Source organism: Crocodylus siamensis, chromosome 1 (assembly GCF_052110815.1).
Source record: "Crocodylus siamensis isolate JL-2025a chromosome 1, ASM5211081v1, whole genome shotgun sequence".
NCBI lineage: Eukaryota > Metazoa > Chordata > Crocodylia > Crocodylidae > Crocodylus > Crocodylus siamensis.
The window spans coordinates 339,466,626-339,485,579 of NC_143395.1; the positions used below are offsets into that span (position 1 = coordinate 339,466,626).

At 47.4% G+C, this 18,954-nt stretch overlaps 1 protein-coding gene across 4 annotated transcripts in view; it reads right to left on the minus strand.

The window, feature by feature from the left end:
* SCEL (sciellin) overlaps positions 1 to 13,040 on the minus strand; it is a 103,410-nt gene extending 90,370 nt beyond the window's left edge. For 2 of the 4 annotated variants that reach the window (XM_090023901.1, XM_090023874.1), the window contains exon 1: positions 12,677 to 12,834. The gene's annotated coding sequence lies outside the window, so the exon portion shown is untranslated. Of the gene's footprint in view, positions 1 to 12,676; positions 12,835 to 12,907 lie in introns of those variants that run through there. The other 2 variants (XM_090023884.1, XM_090023895.1) reach the window with 2 other exon arrangements.
* Between the last annotated feature and the right edge of the window lie 5,914 nt (positions 13,041 to 18,954).

An 18,954-nucleotide genomic window follows, 5' to 3' on the forward strand; every position in this document is an offset into this window, starting at 1 on the left:
GGTGTGCAGGAAGCAGAGTTGCCATCCATGGGGCTGCACTCATGTATGGGGGAATGGAGTCCATGGCTGGGTGTGCAGGAGCCAGGGCTGCAGTCCATGGGATTGTGCCCACCTGCTGGGTGGGTATGCAGGGGCTATGCTTGCAGTCTGTGGGACTGTACCAAAGCACAGGGGTTCTCCTGGGCTCCATGTTAGATCTGTGTGTATATCATGGGGTGCATTGTGATGAGGTGTGAGGGCATGACCTGGGGACATGGGTACCCAATCCCAGGGCTCCTGCAAAGAACACAGGCACCTCCCTTCAGCCTCCCACCCACCAACCTGCAGCTGACATGGCTAGAGGCAGGGCTATGGAAAGGGTCTGTGCTGACTCAGCTCTGGGAAAGCTTGGGGATGAGCCCTGCAGGTTGCTTGGCTGAAGCAGCCAAGCGCAGGCCAAGTGCTAATGCATTTCCCTGTCAGGGGAGGGAGGGTTGTGTGGCCTACAAAGGAGCCTGAGATGTTAGAAGACAATAATCCAACTTGAATCACTAGGGCATCTGTTACAGAAATTCAATTCACTAGTCTAAGCTAAATCGATTTATTTTGAATGCACAGCAACTCAGATCTATCTTAGGCTGGGTTCTGCCATTTTTAGACCAGTCTGGCTAGGGACAGAAGTTACAAATAAACCAGTTTAAGTCATCAGAAACTGGTTTAAACCGGAAACAGAACAGAAGCTAGGTGCACATAAACCAATTTCAAAATGGCTGAAACTGGTTTAAGTTAAACCTGATGGAATGTAGTATCAGACTTAACAGATTTGGGTCAAATCAATTTATGAAATTTCTGTCCCAGACCTCTTCCTGGTTCAAGTTAAATCACAGTCCCCCAGAATGTTTTTCAGCCCTGGGCTGGGCTCTGCTCTAGAAAGCAAGGCTGGCCTCACCCCTCTGGTTCCTAGCTGGAGCAGTGAGGGCTAGCTGACAAGGGGATGGCGAGGGGTAAACCCAGCTGGGAATGCAGGCCAGTCTCCAGGGTGGGGACTGTCCCTGCCCCCAGGCAAGCCCTGGCTGTGGTTTTGGAGCCAAAGAGTGGGGGATAAACACCCCTTCCCCAACTTTAACTTACTACTGGTTAAAACTGTGGACTACAAATCCCAGAGGACTCTGGAAGCAGGAACAGGACATCAGGAAACACTACTTCACAGTCAGGGCGGCTAGGATTTAGAACCAACTTCCAAAGGAAGTGGTGCTTGCTCCTACCCTGGGGGTCTTCAAAAGGAGGCTAGGTAATCACCTAGCTGGGGTCATTTGACCCCAGCATTCTTTCCTGCCCATGGTAGGGGGTCGGACTTGATGATCTGCTCAGGTCCCTTCTAACCCTACCAACTATGAAGTGATGAGCAAACCTACAGAGTCCTGCTGTTGTGATTTTGGACTATAAAACCCAGAGACCTTGGGGAAGTAGGAAAAGGAAGTGAACCCAATGCCCCTAGCCCTGATATGGCCAAAGAGCCATGTTCTAGTGCCCATCTAGGGCCCATCAGTGCCCATTTCTGGTCTGAGCCACTGCTGGCACGTGGCTGCATTTCCTGAATCAAAGGTAAATGTCTGTTCACTTCCATTTCAATTTAATCTGTGCTGTTTAGACTAACCTTCAAAGACTGAATCGATACAGCCTCAGGCTTTTTGACTGTCTGTATTTAGCCTCTATGTGCAAACTTCTGTATGGGTACAGGTTTAGATCAATTTCAAAGTACTTAGGCCAGTCGTTGTGTAATGTCTGTACCTTGCCTTGATCATCCTTACATTCTTTGATAATCAGTGATATTGTTGACAGTGTTGACACAGTTAACACCGCATTGCATTCTTTTATTAAAACTAATGGGACAGCTGACATCATAGGCCTTGTTTATTACTGCAATCTCAGAGAGTACACCATTCATCATACACATTTTACATTTCTGAGGTGCTCTCTGCAACAGTACAAGCTAGAGAGTAATTTTTTTAAGTAAAAAAAAGACCACCGGATTCCATATTCAGCCCTCACAGCACTCGATCTCGCCACTCTGATTGCTCCACATGTGGCACCTGCTCTGGTTAGATTGAAAGTAAGCAGCATTTGCTGTCCACTTCCACTCCAGCTCCATCCAGGGCAGATGCCACATGCAGTACAGGTTAAGGACTGGCTGTAGCAGGCGCCACATGCAGTGCAGTCCCAGATTCTCTGGAGCAGGGGCCAGATTGAACATGCAAGGAACCCAGAGTCCCCCTTCTTCCCTCATATGCCAGATGCCAGCTACAAGGAGCCCAATCCAGGATCCACACTGCACACAATGCCTGCCCCAGACCAGCTGGAGTACACATCATGTGCTTTGCAGTCCCAGACTGGCCAGAGTGGAGTCCCATAGGCACTGAATCCAGCAACAGGGTCTGGATGATATGGCTCCACAACCCAGCCTGTGGGCTGTATCTTTGATACCCCATATCTTTCCTGCCATGGCAGGGGGTAGGACTAGATGATCTACTCAGGTCCCTTCTGACCCTAGAAACTATGAAACTATAAATACCAATACAAACCTACTTTATTCAGAAGCTGTAAAATCCTTTAGGTGGTTCCATTTTGGCCTGAAAAAATGCCAAGACCTCTACACTTCATCTACTTTACATGCTCTGAAGCAAAACAGATCAGCCATCCAGGATGCTGGTGCCTTATTTCCATTACGTTCTAGATCAGTATTGATTGAGATAGGCCTAAACTCTACCTAAATCCCTACTTCCTTAGACAAGGTCAGAGCATGTCTAACAATCTGATGCTGAACACACACACAGCTCAATATATAATGGAGAAGAGAAAATGCCCACCTTTTCCCAAATAGATGAGTGGTAAGAGTATTTGCCCAAAAAATAGGTGATCTGGGTTCTAGGTCTCCCTTAGCATAAGGGGATTCACATCATCAACTCCAGTTTCCCAGGACAGTCTTCTAACGACTCTTTCATAGATTTCATAGGACATTCAGGCTGGAAGGGACCCCAGAGGATCATTGAGTCCAACCCCCTACCTCAGGGGCAGGATGTCAGCAGGGGTCATAGGATCCCAGCAAAATAGACATACAAATGTGTCTTGAAGGCATTCAAAGTGTCCAGTCTATTCACTGACTGGACAATTACAGCAGGAGAGGCTGGAGGCCCAGAGGAGGCAGCTGTAATGGACTAGATGAGGAAAAACAAAGGGTTTTTAAAAAAGTCCTTTAGAGAGACAGTTTGAGAAATACATATACCACATCATTGTATCTGAACATGCTAAAAGAAAAGCAAAGCAAAAAATTTTGGTAATCATCTAGTCCAGTGTTTCTCAACTTGTGGGTTGCAACTCAACAGTGGGGTTGCAAGAATATCTGAAAGAGTCAAGAGCAAGTCCCATAAATATGCAGGAAAGCATGGGTTTCCCCTAGCAGGCTGGCAGCATTCCAGGCTGCAAAGCGCTACCTAGGGCAATTAGAGGCAGTAGGCTCACATACGTCTGTATGCATACATTCAGTGGCTGGTATGCAGCCAGGCAGGGGCAAGGGAGCATCCCAGCAGCTGGGTACAGGTAAAGGGCAGGGAGGATTAGGGGAAGGCACCTTCCACTCCAGTGGGGGAAGGGGGCAGGGGAGTGGTCCCTCAGGGACAGCAGGGAGCTGGGCCAGCGGCACCAAGGCCAGGGCCTGTACTTGCAAAGGTGTGGCAGCTGGGAAATGCTGCTTGGGGGGTGGGTAGGGCCGTGACCAGTCTGCCTGGTGCAGCATAGGAACCCAACCCAGAACAGCAGGGAGGTACAGGCCTTCCCTCCTCCTCCCTCCACCCATGCTGGGGCCAGACTTGCTCTCCTACAGGCTGTATGAGCTGGAGCCACCACAGCCACTGCATTATGGCCCAAGCAGGATGGAGACAGCTGGGGGCCTCCTCTGGCAGGGCTGGGGAGGGCAGGGGGTTGTGGGTTGGGAGTGAGGGGCACCAGCATGACTAAGGGGGGCGGAGGACTATAGGTTGGGAGTGAGGGGCACTGGTACAGCCAGAAGAAGGCAGGGCCCTGGGAACGTATAAGCCCCAGGGCTGGGGCTGAAAGCAGTTAGGGCCCTGGAAACTGTCAGGGGGAGTGGAGTTCATGGAAAAAACTCCATGGAGATACCTGGGTGCCTGTGTTGCTGCTGGTGAAACTAAAGTATCCAGGGTTATGGTTGCTGTTATGTTATAGCCCAGGGGCTCATATTTATGTTGTTGCTTTTAATCTGGTGGGCCAGACTGAGGCTATTGGGGAGGGGGAGGAGGCCTCATTGCGGCACACTGCTGTGCATAGCCCTGGCTCCAAAGAATGCAGCAACAGGGGGTGAGAAGACCCCAGTGCCAGAGGGCGCAGTTACTCAGGCCAAACTAAACTGAGGCTTCATCATGGGAGACAATGTCTACATACCATCTGCAAGGCATAGGGCATGATAAAGGGGTTTTGGAGTCATGCATCTAGCCCATAAGGCTTGGGGTGTCCCGTGAAGCACTTACTTAGAGGGGAACCCAGCAATTGGGTCTAAGAACCAACACAGTTTAGTGGGGTCCACCAGGACCGTGACTGCATAGCACCTTGAGGGCAGCCTCCCTATCTACCATCTATATCTTAACCATCAAGACATGGCAGGAGAGAATAGAAGGCACCCATACAGTGAAGCTGGCAAGGTCACAGGGCCCTACAGGCATCACAGCCAACCCTAGGGACCCCACCCCATGACACAATACAGAAAAGGTTGAGAACCACTGGTCTAGTCAATACTTTGCTAGTGTAAGATGGTTCCAAATAGGACATTTTCTAATACTTACTTCAGTCTAGAATCAAATACTTCCAACACTGTATCTTTCACTAATGCATTTTAAAAACTTTGCCACCATCTATTTTATTTTTTCTCTTACTTTCTCTAAAAATAATAGTGGTTACATGTGCAAGATAGTGGGCATGTCTACACATTCATGAATGCATTTTAAGTAATGAACATTAAATCTAGCACCTCTAGGTATTTTTACACCTGCTTAGGGTTGCCAACTCTGTTTGAATCTATTCCAGGAGGTTTCCAGAATTCTGTGCCTGTGACACAACGTGAATGTGCTCACATGCTTACACACATCAGTTGTGGATTATGATGCATAGACTTTACATCAGGAAGGCAAAATCCCACTGTATAAATTGGTTTCAAATTTTAATATTTACTTTAATGAATGCCCTATCATTTATCTCCTGAGTGACTCCCAGTAGTCTCCTAGAGGTTTATATTTAATTCCTGGAGACTCCAGGGTAATCCCGGAGGGTTGGCAACCCTAGGTGACTTGCTCTGGGGGTGGAAGGAGGTGCTTTAATTAGAGCATCTCTAAGAACCACTCTAATTAAAGTGTCCAAAGCATCTCGTGTATCAGCGTCCCTGTGCTTCAAAATAGCAGTGGGGGTGCTTTAACTAAAGCTCATTTGACAGAAAGTGCCCCTGTCTGCCATTTTGAAGCATGACATAGAGACTGGCTGAAGCACATTAATTAACACGTTCCAGCAGACTTGATTGAGTGTGCTCTGATCCACTGTAATTATGGAGCATTGGAACAGCCTTCCATCACATCTACAAGCACCCTCCATTGTGAGGTACTAAAAACCTGTGCATTTGCCTACTGTAATGTGCACTAGCTAAAAGGATATTTTTGTGATGCTTTAATGTGCAATAAAACAAGCTAACGCACATTAAAGCACAAGTGTAGACACACCCACTAAGAAGTAACTGCACTCATATCTAAACCTTGTTTCAACCTAATCAAGATTTTTCATCATATTCACATGTCCAGGCCTTTTGTCTGATGTTTTCAAGTATTAGAATTTAAACATTAGAAGCAGTCTATTATTTGAACACATTAATGTATTTTTGGACTCATTACGGATGTCCTGTGATTTGAAATTACATGAAGCTATTGGCTTTACTTGTTAAACCTCTATTCAAATGTTGTTAGGCTTTTCCTGATGGTTTAAGTTTTCCATTTCCTGACGGTTTAGGTTTTCCATTCTTTCACTCCTTGATTGAAGGCAAGCAACTGTCTGCACATCACCCTCGAACATAACAGCCTACTCCTCCCCACCAAAAACAACAGTGGTACCACTCTCACATCCACGCTGGGTCAGTTAGAAGGATGGAGCAATATAAGGGGAGACATTTCTCCTTAATGAATTCTATACTGTCCACTGGCACTCTAAACAAAAGGTGCTACTTCAATGCCATGGGCAAATCTAGAATTATGAAAAGAAGGGGTGCAGGTGGTGAGGTGCATCATCACATATTAGTTGCATCATCACATCAGTTAGGCTGCGGAGCGGTGAGAGATGCATGGGTGAAGCCCGCTGTGCCCCCGCTCCCCCGAAGCCCCCCAGACACTCCCTCAGCAGCCGCAGAGCCCCCTGCCAACCCCCAGCACAGCTGGAGGTAAGCGGGCTCGTGGTGGGAAGGGGTTAACTCCTCGCTCCCTGGGAGGAGGCCGCTGCCTGGTGCCGGGCCGGGTCAAGACCCCGCCCAGGCCCCTACTTGGCCCAGCCCCCCGGGAAGCCCCGCAACCGGAGCCACGCGAACAGGCTGCGTAAACAGGCGCTCGAGTTAGCGCGGAGTTTCTGCAGGAGAGAGCGTGGGAGGGCACGAGACCCTGCCTGCGACCCCCCAGAGTAGTCAGCCCCAGCTGTAGCCAGCCTACCAGAGGCATGACATGGATGGGCACACGCCGCACCCCGAGGGTCCCCTTGGGCTCTGCAGCCCCCCCATTGGGCACCTCAGAGATGGCCACCCAGACAGAGCCCATGGTTCCAGGCTCCACGCAGACGGAGCCCCTGGCTCTTGGCTGCGGGGGCAGCCTGTCCCTTTTTCAGGCTCTGGGGCCTGGGAGCATGGCCACCTCCCCTCGCGGGGTCTGCTCCCTACTGGGGTCTCTGGCACACCAGCTGGAGGAGCTCCAGGCCACAGTCCAGAGACTGCATGCCATCAGGGACTGCGAGCAGGAGCTAGACTCCTACAGCCAGGCCCTTCTCCCCCGGGAGCCACAGGGTAGAGCACCGTCTCCCTCCATGACTAAGGAGGACTCTGGGACCTCCCGCTCTGCCCAGTCAGGGGCATGGACCAAGGTGGTCAAGGGCCCAAAGGCCCACCGCACCAAGGCTCCTCCCTCGCTGGAGCTTAGCAACAGGTTCGCACCTCTTGCAGCCCCAGCAGGCAACCCAGGCTCAACCATAGCTACTGGCCCCGCTCTCCCCAAGTCAAAGCAAAAGGTATTTGTTGTGGGAGACTCCATCCTGCAGGGCACTGAGGGGGCAATCTGCCGCCCCGACCCCTTAGCCTGGGAAGTCTGCTGCTTCCCAGGGGCCCACATCCGAGACATTGCGGAGAGGATCCCGCAGCTCCTCCGGCCCACAGACCACTACCCCATGCTCCTTATTCATGTGGGCACCAATGACACGGCTCGGAGCACCCCCAGCCAGGTCATGAGGCGCTACAGGGAGTTGGGAGCGGGGCTTAGGGGTCTGGGAGATCAGGTGGTGTTTTCGTCAATCCTCCCAGTCTCGGGCTATGGGCTGAGGAGGGAGAGGAGGATCCACGCAGTGAACCAAAGACTGTGGAGCTGGTGTCATTGGGAAGGCTTTGGCTTCCATGACCACAGCCCGCTCTTTGGAGAGAAAGGCAGCGAGCTGCTGGGAAGAGATGGCCTCCACATCTCTCCCCTGGGGAGGAGGCTCTTCTCAGCCAGGCTGGCTGACCTGCTCCACCGGGCTTTAAACTAAGCCCGCTGGGGGATGGGGGTACTACTGCCACTGCTGGCACACTGAGCGACCCTTGCAAAGCCAGCGGACCAAGGCACTTAAGGGAGCCCACCCCTGCCCCAGCCCTAGCATAATCTGTGGGCAACGCAAGAGCCCCTAAGGGCACACTTGCCGGCCTGTACACTAATGCCAGGAGCCTGGGTAACAAGCAGGAGGAGCTTGTCCTCCTGCTCAGTGCAAAGAATTATGACATCATTGGGATAACGGAGACCTGGTGGGACTCCACCCATGACTGGACCACAGGTATAGAGGGCTATACCCTGTACAGGAGGGATCGTGTTGACAAAAAGGGCGGGGGTGTAGCTCTCTATGTGAAGGAAAGCTACATGTCCCTGCAAGCTGATGTTGGCGACCGGCATGGACAGCTAGAGACCCTCTGGGTAAAAATTCGTGGGAAAAATGGCACAGGGTCACAACGGTGGGAGTCTACTACAGACCTCCCACTCAAAGTCCTGAGCTTGACCAGGAGTTCGCCCGGGAACTGACTGAGGCCGCTTGCTCTAGGACCTTGGTTGTCATGGGTGACTTCAATTACACAGACATCTCCCAGAAAGATCACTCAGCAAAATCCGAGCGGTCGCAAAGCTTTCTCTCATGCATGGATGACCTCTACCTGACTCAAGAAGTCTATGGGCCAACGAGAGGCAAAGCGCTGCTCGACCTGGTACTGGCTACGGGGGACGACCTAATCGGCTACCTAGTGATCGATGGGAAGCTGGGTGACAGCGACCACGAGCTGATCACCTTCACCATCCACCGTAAAGCTGGCAAGTCAGTCAGCAACACAGAAGTCCTTGACTTCAGAAAAGCCGACTTTGACAAGCTCAAGAGGCTTGTTGGTCAGGCCCTCAGGGACCATGACCCCAGGGAGATGGGAGTTCAAGAAGAGTGGTTGCTTCTCAAGGAAGTGATCCTCAATGCACAAGCTAAATCTATTCCAACACAGAGGAAAGGCAGCAAGAAGGTACAGCAGCCCTCCTGGCTCTCTAGGGACCTAGCGGACCTCCTGTGGCTAAAATGGAAAGCCTACAAAGGATGGAGGATGGGATTCACCTCCAAGGAGGATTATTCTGCACTGGTCCAGTCCTGCAGGGACCAAACCAGGAAAGCCAAGGCTGCAACTGAACTCCAACTAGCTTCAGGCATCAAGGACAACAAAAAGTCCTTTTTCAGATATGTGGGGAGCCGGAGGAAAAGCAAGGGCAATGTTGGACCCCTGCTAAACCAGATGGGGCAACTGACTACTGACGCCCAGGAAAAAGCCAACCTATTAAATAGGTACTTTGCATCAGTCTTTCATCAGTCCCATGGGACGCCCATGCCTGCTATGGGACAGGGAGATCCAGGTGACGGGGATCCCTTACCCTTCATAAATGCTGACCTCGTGAAGGAACACCTTGAGAAGCTGGATACCTTCAAGTCAGCCAGCCCTGACAATCTGCACCCCAGGGTACTCAAGGAGCTGGCGAGCGTCATACCCCAGCCCCTGGCACGGATCTTTGAAAACTCCTGGCGCTCTGGTGTAGTGCCCAAAGACTGGAAAAAGGCCAATGTGGTGCCGATCTTCAAGAAAGGGAGGAGAGTGGATCCGGCTAACTATAGGCCCATTAGCCTGACTTCTATCCTGGGGAAGATCTTAGAAAAGTTTATTAAGGAGGCCATCCTTGATGGACTGGCCCAGGCTAACTTTCTAAGGGATAGCCAGCATGGGTTTGTTGCAGGTAGATCTTGTTTGACCAATCTCATTTCCTTCTATGACCAGGTGACCTATCACCTGGACAAGGGAGAAGAGATTGATCTCATATATCTTGACTTCAAAAAAGCCTTTGATCTGGTATCCCACTTGGCCAAACTGGCCAGTTGTGGCCTTGGCTCCACCACGATCCGCTGGCTGGGAAACTGGCTCTGTGGTCGGACCCAGAGGGTTGTAATCGATGGCAGTCACTCATCGTGGTGCCCTGTGACTTGAGGGGTCCCTCAAGGCTCTGTCCTGGGACCCATCCTGTTCAACATCTTCATTAAAGATGTGGACATTGGAGTCAGGAGTGGACTGGCCAAGTTCGCCAATGACACCAAACTTTGGGGCAAAGCATCCACGCCAGAAGATAGGCGGGTGATCCAGGCTGGCCTGGACAAGCTCAGCAAATGGGCGGACGAGAACCTGATGGTGTTTAACACCAAAAAATGCAAGGTTCTCCACCTTGGGAGGAAAAACCTGCAGCATCCTTATAGGCTCAGCAGTGCTACATTGGATAGCATTACAGAAGAAAGAGACTTGGGGGTCATCATTGACCACAAGATGAACATGAGCCTGCAATGCGATGCTGCGGCTAGTAAAGCGACCAAAACGCTGGCTTGCATCCATAGATGCTTCTTGAGCAAAGCCCAGGACGTCATTCTCCCCCTGTACTCGGCCTTGTTGAAGCCGCAGCTGGAGTACTGCATCCAGTTTTGGGCTCCACAATTCAAAAAGGATGTGGAGAAGCTTGAGAGAGTCCAGAGGAGAGCCACGCGCATGATCAGAGGTCAGGAAAACAGATCTTACGATGATAGGCTGAGAGCCATGGGACTCTTTAGCCTGGAAAAGCGTAGGCTCAGGGGCAATCTGGTGGCCACCTGTCAGTTTATCAGGGGTGACCACCAGGATCTGGGGGAGCAATTGTTCACCAGAGTGCCCCAAGGGATGACGAGGTCGAACAGTCACAAACTCCTGCAAGACCGTTTCAGGCTGGACATAAGGAAGAATTTCTTTACTGTCCGAGCCCCAAGGTCTGAAACAGTCTGCCAGCGGAGGTGGTTCAAGCACCTACATTGAACACCTTCAAGAGTAAATTGGATGCTTATCTTGCTGGGATCCAATGACCCCAGCTGACTTCCTGCCCTTTGGGCAGGGGGGTGGACTCGATGATCTCCCGAGGTCCCTTCCAGCCCTAATGTCTATGAAATCTATGAAATATATTACAGCATATATTTTTCTCAAGTTAAAAATAAACTAGAAGGTTTCTAATATGTTAGGGGCCTAGGGCTGTATTATTCAGTTTAATATTGAACCAAAAACAAAAATAAATTTCATCGGAATGAGTTAAAACCAGTCTGAAGGGCTGTGAAATAGGAGCTTCGTTACCAGGAGCAGCTAACAGACATCATATTTGCAGAACAAAGGGTAACTTGATTGGTGGCACATTAAAACCATTAAAAAGAGGAGAGGATCATTAAGACTTGTAGAATGAAGAGTTTAGAAGGAGTCAGGTAAATTATAATGAGCAATGAAGTGAAGCCTAAGGAACGGCCTGACTAGAAATGTTACTGCTACTGCCAGGAAGTTGGTTTTAAACTTTGGATGCAGCAGGAATCAAAGGTGTCCAAGTGCACCACCGCAGAGACCATCTTCCACCCCTATCTGATGTTTTTCCCCCGTTGCATAATGTCACTAGTACAAAGAGACGGTCTTCAATTTAGAAATGGAAGTAAGGAGACTAGAACCAGAGTATTCAATTGCTAACTAAATACAGTTCCTAAGACATGATTATTTATTTTGTAAAGCACCAACAAATGCTTAGTTTAAATTTTGCCTTCAGTTACACTCTTAAAACTCTTGCATGGAAAAACCAAGCCTTATTTTTTTACATAAACCCCAGCTGGGGTTTATTTAGCAAGAGCTGACTATTTTCAAGTGTCTCTATTGTTGAAAGTCACGTAAAACTAAGCAAACATTTTATGCACACAGTGTACTTTAAAAGGTGATCTTAATGTTTGGGATTGCTTGTGCCTTATAGAAGGGTTATTTGTCAGAAATCATGGGCAAAATTATAAATGAAAGGAAAAAAGACTTAATTAAAGAGCCCATAAAGCAATAGTTATTGGACTATTCATAGCAGTGAGAGCTACCAAAACTGGTTTTTCAGGTCATGGGTGGAGAAGACTGTTTTGGAAGAAACTAAGTTTTGAAACTGTAAGTAGTATAACATCACCCACTAAGTCAGAACTTCTTTTTTTTTGTATATTTGTTTTCACTTAGAAACATAAAACATAAAATAGATTTAGAAGTGGCTCTTTTATATATCGTACAGAAGAATTTTTTCACTGATGACATTCTTATTGCTCTATGCCCTTTTATCTTAATGATTTTCAATCTAGAAACCAATTACCTTTTTGTAAAGAACTGTGTTTTTTATATTATAATGCACCAAAATGACAGTTTCAGTTTAAAAGAGTTTAGTTTTACTATGTGGACTTTACAAATTAGTGGCTACTATAAACTTCCCCCATAACTCCTAAAAGGTAACATATTGATAGGGTTTTCAGCATCACCAAAAGCAAAATCAAATAAATAAGGTTACTTTATTATCCCATAACCACTTCTGTCCAATATTTTCAGCTAAAGAAAGACCAGTGAAAGGAAAAAAGTGTAAAAGCTTGCGCAGAAGGATAATATTTTTGCATTTCTTAGTTGATATAATAAAAGGAATAATCTCTGAACCAAGAGTTTTAGAGTTTTTCATTTCTTTTTGTCTCAGACCAACGTGGCTCGCAAATAGATCCATTAAAACACCTCTCAACTGAAAGCTGAGTAAATAGTCAGTTTGTCATTTGAAGTTCAAAATGTAATTAAGTAATTTCCAATTGACCAAGTGAGATAATGCATATGATAATATAAGCACCGTGGCCATGATTTTTAAATGTCCAGTGACTTTTGTTTGCTCAACCCAGGCCACCTTAAAGGGGCCCATTTTTGACAAAGTGAGTATCCTATACTTTCTGAAAATCAGGCAATAGGTACTTTTGAAAATCTTGAACTCTAAATACATAGTACAAAAACCACAAACCTTACCTCTTATATGATAAAGAACCGGCACTCTGTAGCCAGCCCACAAAAGGAAGTATCTAAGTAGCCACCTAGAAATCTGCTGCAGTCAAAATTTAGAGAGCAGTAACGTTGTCTACCTTGAAACTGTCTGAACAGTTCAGAGGCTTTTCCTCTGGAAGCTGAGTCACTTAAGGAGAGGTGGGAGGCGTAGAAAAGGGTGTTACAGAGTATAAATACCAATTCAGTTAAAAATACCTGTGAGTTTGTTGTATTCCTGTACTCTATATAAGGTAAGGCCACATTTCTCAAAGTAAATGTTTCTGAGCCCCATCAGCAGCCCACAAGCCTTCTGTACTACAACGCTGTACTATATGTGGTTTAGTTGGGAGTCTCCCCTGCAAATACTTCATTAGGCAATGGACCTGCCTCTCAAACATATTTTGAAGAATATATTTACATGGCAGAAGAAAGTGTGGTAACACTCTCTTTCATCAAGGAAAAGTCTCCAGGCAGATTGCATGTGGAATACATGCTGGAATCTGAAACATGTTAAATATTTGCCTCATTTGGTTGGGTTAGCAGAGAGAAACAAATCTGACAATGGACCTCCTTAATAGATCCTATTCCAGATCCATGCTATCAGAGATTTAACTTTACTACTCCTGTTCCTGTAGATTCATCAACAAACCAAAATTCAATTGTCTGTAAGTTTTGCTCCTGTGGGTGGCAGGCAGGTAAAGACAAAAAGGCAGGCTGAGTTCTTTGCTGAATGAAATACTGGATGAAAAGATTCTGTCAGTGGGGCAATTTGAAAATGCCAACAGCCATCTCTACCTTGTTTCTGACAGTGCAATATTTACAGCAATTGGGTCTTGTTCAGAGAAATTGTTTAGCATCTTTAATTTCTTAGAAAATGAAGTTACTTAGTGAATACACCTTCCTTTAATATAAGATGCTTCTAAACTGGAATAGAATTTTTTTCCCCATTTCAAGTGAACCAGAATGTGAATGGGTTTAAAAATTATATGCTCATTGAAATGGAAATGTATTTTTGTCTTTTAATGGTACCAAGGACTTTCTCTATTTGTACAGAATTGATTTCTTGCTCTTGAGTTTAGGTGCTGGATAATATCCATTGACAAGGACAACAGAGGTAATCTTCCATTTTTTACAATGTTTGATTTGATCAAAATTTTCAGAAAACAGCTGGAAGCTTCAAACAGAGCTTGAGGAAAAACTGAGTTCCAGCTTAAAAAGCCAGATACATTCTCTGTATCACTGCATTATAACACACTGAAGAAAACTACATGTCTGAGCCTGCCAGCTTTGGTTAAACATAAACAGCTTTCTGTTAGGGTTTACATTAACTATGTTGAGTTGGTGCAGATACAGCTTAAAACCATCCACACAAATGTTGTTAAATATAACGTAAGCACAGAAAGGTATTGAGTGCTACTTAGGTGTAGAGTAGACCAGGGTTCTCAAACTGTGGTATGTGTACCCATAGTGGTATGCAAGACATTTCTGGGGGTTATGCAGGACAAATTGTGTAATGGCAGATTTAATTTTCATTATAATTAGGGATGCACCGATAAATATTGTAATGGCTAATACCAGTGATTAGCCAGCCATATTAGTCAATACCAATCCAATAACTGATATTTAGTAATAGTACAAGGCATTTTAAACTACTGACATAAATAAACCTTTTTCATGTTTGTTTTGCATTCATAATACACACAAAAACACATGTGCACCTCCTGCCTGGTTTGGTGGCACTGACTGCCTTATTCCCAAGCACATCACCTCCTTGCCAATGGCTCCTACCCACAGCCCCACTCTCCACACAGTCCATGCTGCTGTCCTGGGCAGGTGGGGTGGACCCTTGTGCAGACAGCAGCACCAGGTACATTTGGAGCCCCAAGGCATGCAGCTACCTCTGCACTGGTGGGCCCCACATGGCTGAGCTCCTGTGGCAGCAAGGGAGAAGTCGTATTTGCAAAGGGGCCTGGTGCCCAGTGAAACAGAATGTCCCTTGCGCAGCACCTTACTTCGCCCACGTGCAGCCCAATATCTCCACAGCAGCCCAGGCACTCAGGCCCCCTGCTGCTTGTGCAGCATTGCCATAGCAGTGGCAGCAGCAGCAGGAGCTGGTAACAGTCCCCTTGTTGCTGAGCACAGTACCCTGTGGCTGTTCCCTGGTGCCCCTCCCCCTCCCACTGCTTGCTGGACCCTGTAGTCTGCCATGGGCTTTGGCTGGCAGTGGGGCATAGGGACTGGACTACACTCAACAGGGTGCTCCAGGCACACAGCCCTAATGATCGTCTACAATGACCAAAAAAGCTGATACTGTCATTTTTCCTTTTATTGGGGCTGATTGCCAACTGGTATATTGATGCACCTCTAATAATAATAACTGGCATTTGGGCTAAATACAGACAGTCAAAAAGCCCAAAGCTAAATTGATTCAATCTTTGCATGGATTGAACTAAGAAGCAAGTGAACATTGACTTTTGATTCACAAAATGTGGCCACATGCCTTCAGTGGCTCAGGCTAGAAAATGGGGGCACTAGACCAAGCCTTCCCTTCACTTTAGCCTGCTCTTACTCAGGCTGAACAGGCCCAGTTCCCAGAGTCTCTCCAGACAGGGACTATCTTCCATGCCCCTGACCATACGGGTGGCCCTTCTTTGTACCATCTCGAGCTTACCCATTCCTTCTTGCCACTGAACTGGACACAGTACACCAGCTGAGGCCCCTAATATATATTAGTAGCAGAGCACTTTTGGGCTGCTTGCCACGTGGCAGGGGCTGCAGTAGGCGGGGGCAGAGCCCAGCAGGAAAGGCAGCCAAACAAAGCCCCCAGATCTCATTCTAAGGGGGGAGGTGTGTAGCTGAGCACCTTTGGGGTTGCTTACCATTTGAGGGCTCTCACAGGCTCTGAGAGGCTGCTTTGGAGGAGCAACAGGGGAAACCTGCCCCAGGTACCATTTTAAAGGGGAAGGTGTGTTACAGGGTACTGCTGGTGCCTGCCACTTTAAGATTTGAGCCAAACAGCCAGCTTGATTGTGGCAGCCAGTTTAGATCCCTGACTACCTATATAAACAGATCAGTTCCCTACTGGTAGGCCAGGTAGCAACATTGCTTGGTTCTAAAGCTTCATCTTTCACCCTGGAGGTAAGGGAGAAACTATAGGGGATGGCTAGGAGGCTCCTGGTCTTGAGCATAACCTAAAACTGCACCCTGCTGGAAGTGGGTTGCCTGGTGGGGCTTTTAGTGGCATGGGAGCCCCTAGGAAATGCCAGGCCAGTGATCACCCTGGTGAAAGGTGAGAAGGGTCACCTTAACCCTAGCTCTCATTTCTGGGTGGGTCTGGTAACTTCGGAGGTAGTGGGAGCCAGGCATGGCTGTGGCCACCTGAGTCCTGTGGGGTGTAAGACCCTGAGGAGGGAGAGTGGGGGGCCAGGCATGGCTGAGGCCACCTGAGCCCACCAGGGAGGGAAGCCCTGTGGCCCCAAGTAAGGGGGCAGTGTGGAGCCCCAGTGAACAGGAGGAGGTGAGGAACCCTAGTGAAGGGGGAGGAAAACCAGAGGGCTGAGAGCCTAGTACGTTTATATAGAGAGAGCACAAGGACATGTGCTCCAGGGTCTCACAGGGATTCTGACTCCCCCCCGCCCCCCACCCGGAGCAGCAAGTTATGGTGTCACCCCAGCTCCCACAGCCGAGTGGGTCACCCACTAGTAGGGCCAGAAGGCAGACACCGGGAATGAGTGGGGCTAGAGGCTCAGAGGCCTGATGTAGAATACCCTTGACTGGTCAATGCTGGGGCCAGGACCAGAACAGTCAAAAGGGCCAGGGGCCTACCACGAGGAATGCCCAGAGCTGAGGGTCTGGGGTTCTGACTGGCCTTGGAGGCGAGGCCAGGGCCTGTGTAGCCAAAGGTCACAGGGGGGACGATGCCCAAGAGGGGAAACAGTTTCAGGGAGATACCCTGCCTTCATTTGGCCTATGTCACTGGAATAAAGGGATCTTAGAGGGGTCTGAACTGGAGGATTCTGGGGCCCAGTGTGGGGCTGGTGAGATTAACAGCTAGATGCCATCTGTGAGGCATGGGCTGTGGTGTAGGGAAGGTATGGAGCCGCAGATAGCGCCCCCTCACATCAAGGCACCAATGGGCAGCCTCCTGCCTTAATTAACATCTTAATTAAGAACAAGGCGTGACAGGCCAGTCAGGTAGGTGGCATGCCCAAAGGCAAATGGAGAAACTAGCACTGTGGTGATTTGAGGAGTGCCACTTCACAATTATATATTATAAAATATATAAAATTATTAATAGTATTTCATTTTAATCATGGAAGTGTGTATTTTGGGTTATTTTTAAGCCAGAAATTAGGGGGTTTTTTGTTTTTGTTGTTTTGTTGTTTTTTGTTTTTAATCGGAGAAAACCAGCATCCCTGGTTGTGAAAAACAGAATATTAATACAAAATTATAAGTTATTTTATTGTAAGCTACCTTGAGCTTTTTTTAGGTTGGGTGGCATATAAAGCAAATCAATAAATAAGACTGCTGCATTTATTCCGTAATGAAGTAATCTCATCAGAAAACAGTTTTCCTCGTGGGTGTTGGAACAGAGAGCAATGCAACATATATACAGAAGAAAACATGCTTCAATGTAATCTAACCCCTGCTTTTTCCCCCCAGAGGACCTCATTTTCCAATGCATATTTTACCTAATGCATTAGTTTTGGGCATGTGATCATGTCTTGTTATGAGATCCTGCTACTTAATTCATAGCCTTAAGAATTCTCGTTTAGCTCAAATGGTAAATATCTGTAGCTTGTGGATAATAATCCTTAGTTTGATCCCTGCTTACCACGTTTGCATCTCTGTCAACAACCAGCTGTTCTTTAGTCTTAGAAAATGGTTCATTTCTATTGGGTGAAGTAAACTGCCTTCAGACTAAAAAATGTGGCCATTATACTAAGACAAAGGCACTATTAATTTGTGATGCCTCCAACTGTAGGTTCTTGGTTTAAGACACCCCAAAGGCCTGACTTTTTAAAAAAAAGTGCTAAGCACTTATAACATTTGCTAAAACATAAGTTTTCTAATCATACATACAGGGTCTCTGTTGGGGCTGCTAGCCTGTGGCCGGACACTAGAAGAATCTCAACCGATCGGTGGAATCCCTATTTAGCAGGGGGACTCCACGGCTGTGCAAACATCATCACTTTCTAGCTGAAATTTCATCTGAGGCCTGGGGGGTCTATAGACTTTATTAGGTAAATCAAATGGCAGAAACAAAGTAGGGAAAAAAAAAAGTAACATCTATAACAGGAAGTTATACATGGGGTAGGATTCATGCTCCTAGATAAGTGACATGTAGGCTTCATGTTGGTTATCTCTCCTTTATACCATTTCAGTGGGAGTGATATAATGCCTGTGCCTTCTGCTCTCAGTATGCGCAAACATGGATTTCATCTACAATACAGGTTAACCTGAGGGAACTCATTACTACAAGGTTTATTGAGGCCAAGATTTAAGTGTGACTCAGAAGTGGACTGAACATTCCTATTATTCATAGGAATGTTTGCAACAAATCAGAAATAAGAAGATATAAACAAACACTACATTTCTTCATGGTTGACGGCATACACTGACAACTTATTGACAGGACTGACAAGATTAGGAACAAAGCTCTCTGTGAGCAGATTATTCCATAATTATCTCCCATGGGGTTGCCTGAACTTTTCGCCAAAGCATCTGGTGCTGCCACAGCTAATAAAAGGACATGGGGTTAGAGGAATTTCTGTCATTATCCACTATGGAAATTCATATTTTCTAATGTTGAGTGTGGTTCTAACTACGGCCCAGTGTTTTAAAGGTATTTAGTCAATCCTCCATTCAAGAATGCAAGGCCTAAATGGGCAAGCTATTCAGCTGGGCATGCACAGAGACACCTAAGTCTTAGCACTACTGAGCTGTTAAACACTTAACCTGTATAAACCCTCCAACAAGATTTGCAAGCTAAACATTCTCCAGCCTCCAGGGCTCAATTCAGTGGGTCAGGGGTGGGCAAAATATGGCCCACGGGCTAGAAGCAGCCCACCAGGCCATTCTATCCTGCCCACAAGGCCCCTAAACAATTTAGAAAATTAACATTTATCTGCCCCTGGCTGCCTGTCATACAGCCCTCGATGGCTTGCCAAAACTCAGTAAGTGGCCCTTCACCCAGAATAATTGCCTGCCCCTACATAGGTGATCCCAAAGGCTATCTAACCCTTACAAAACACAAAGCAGGA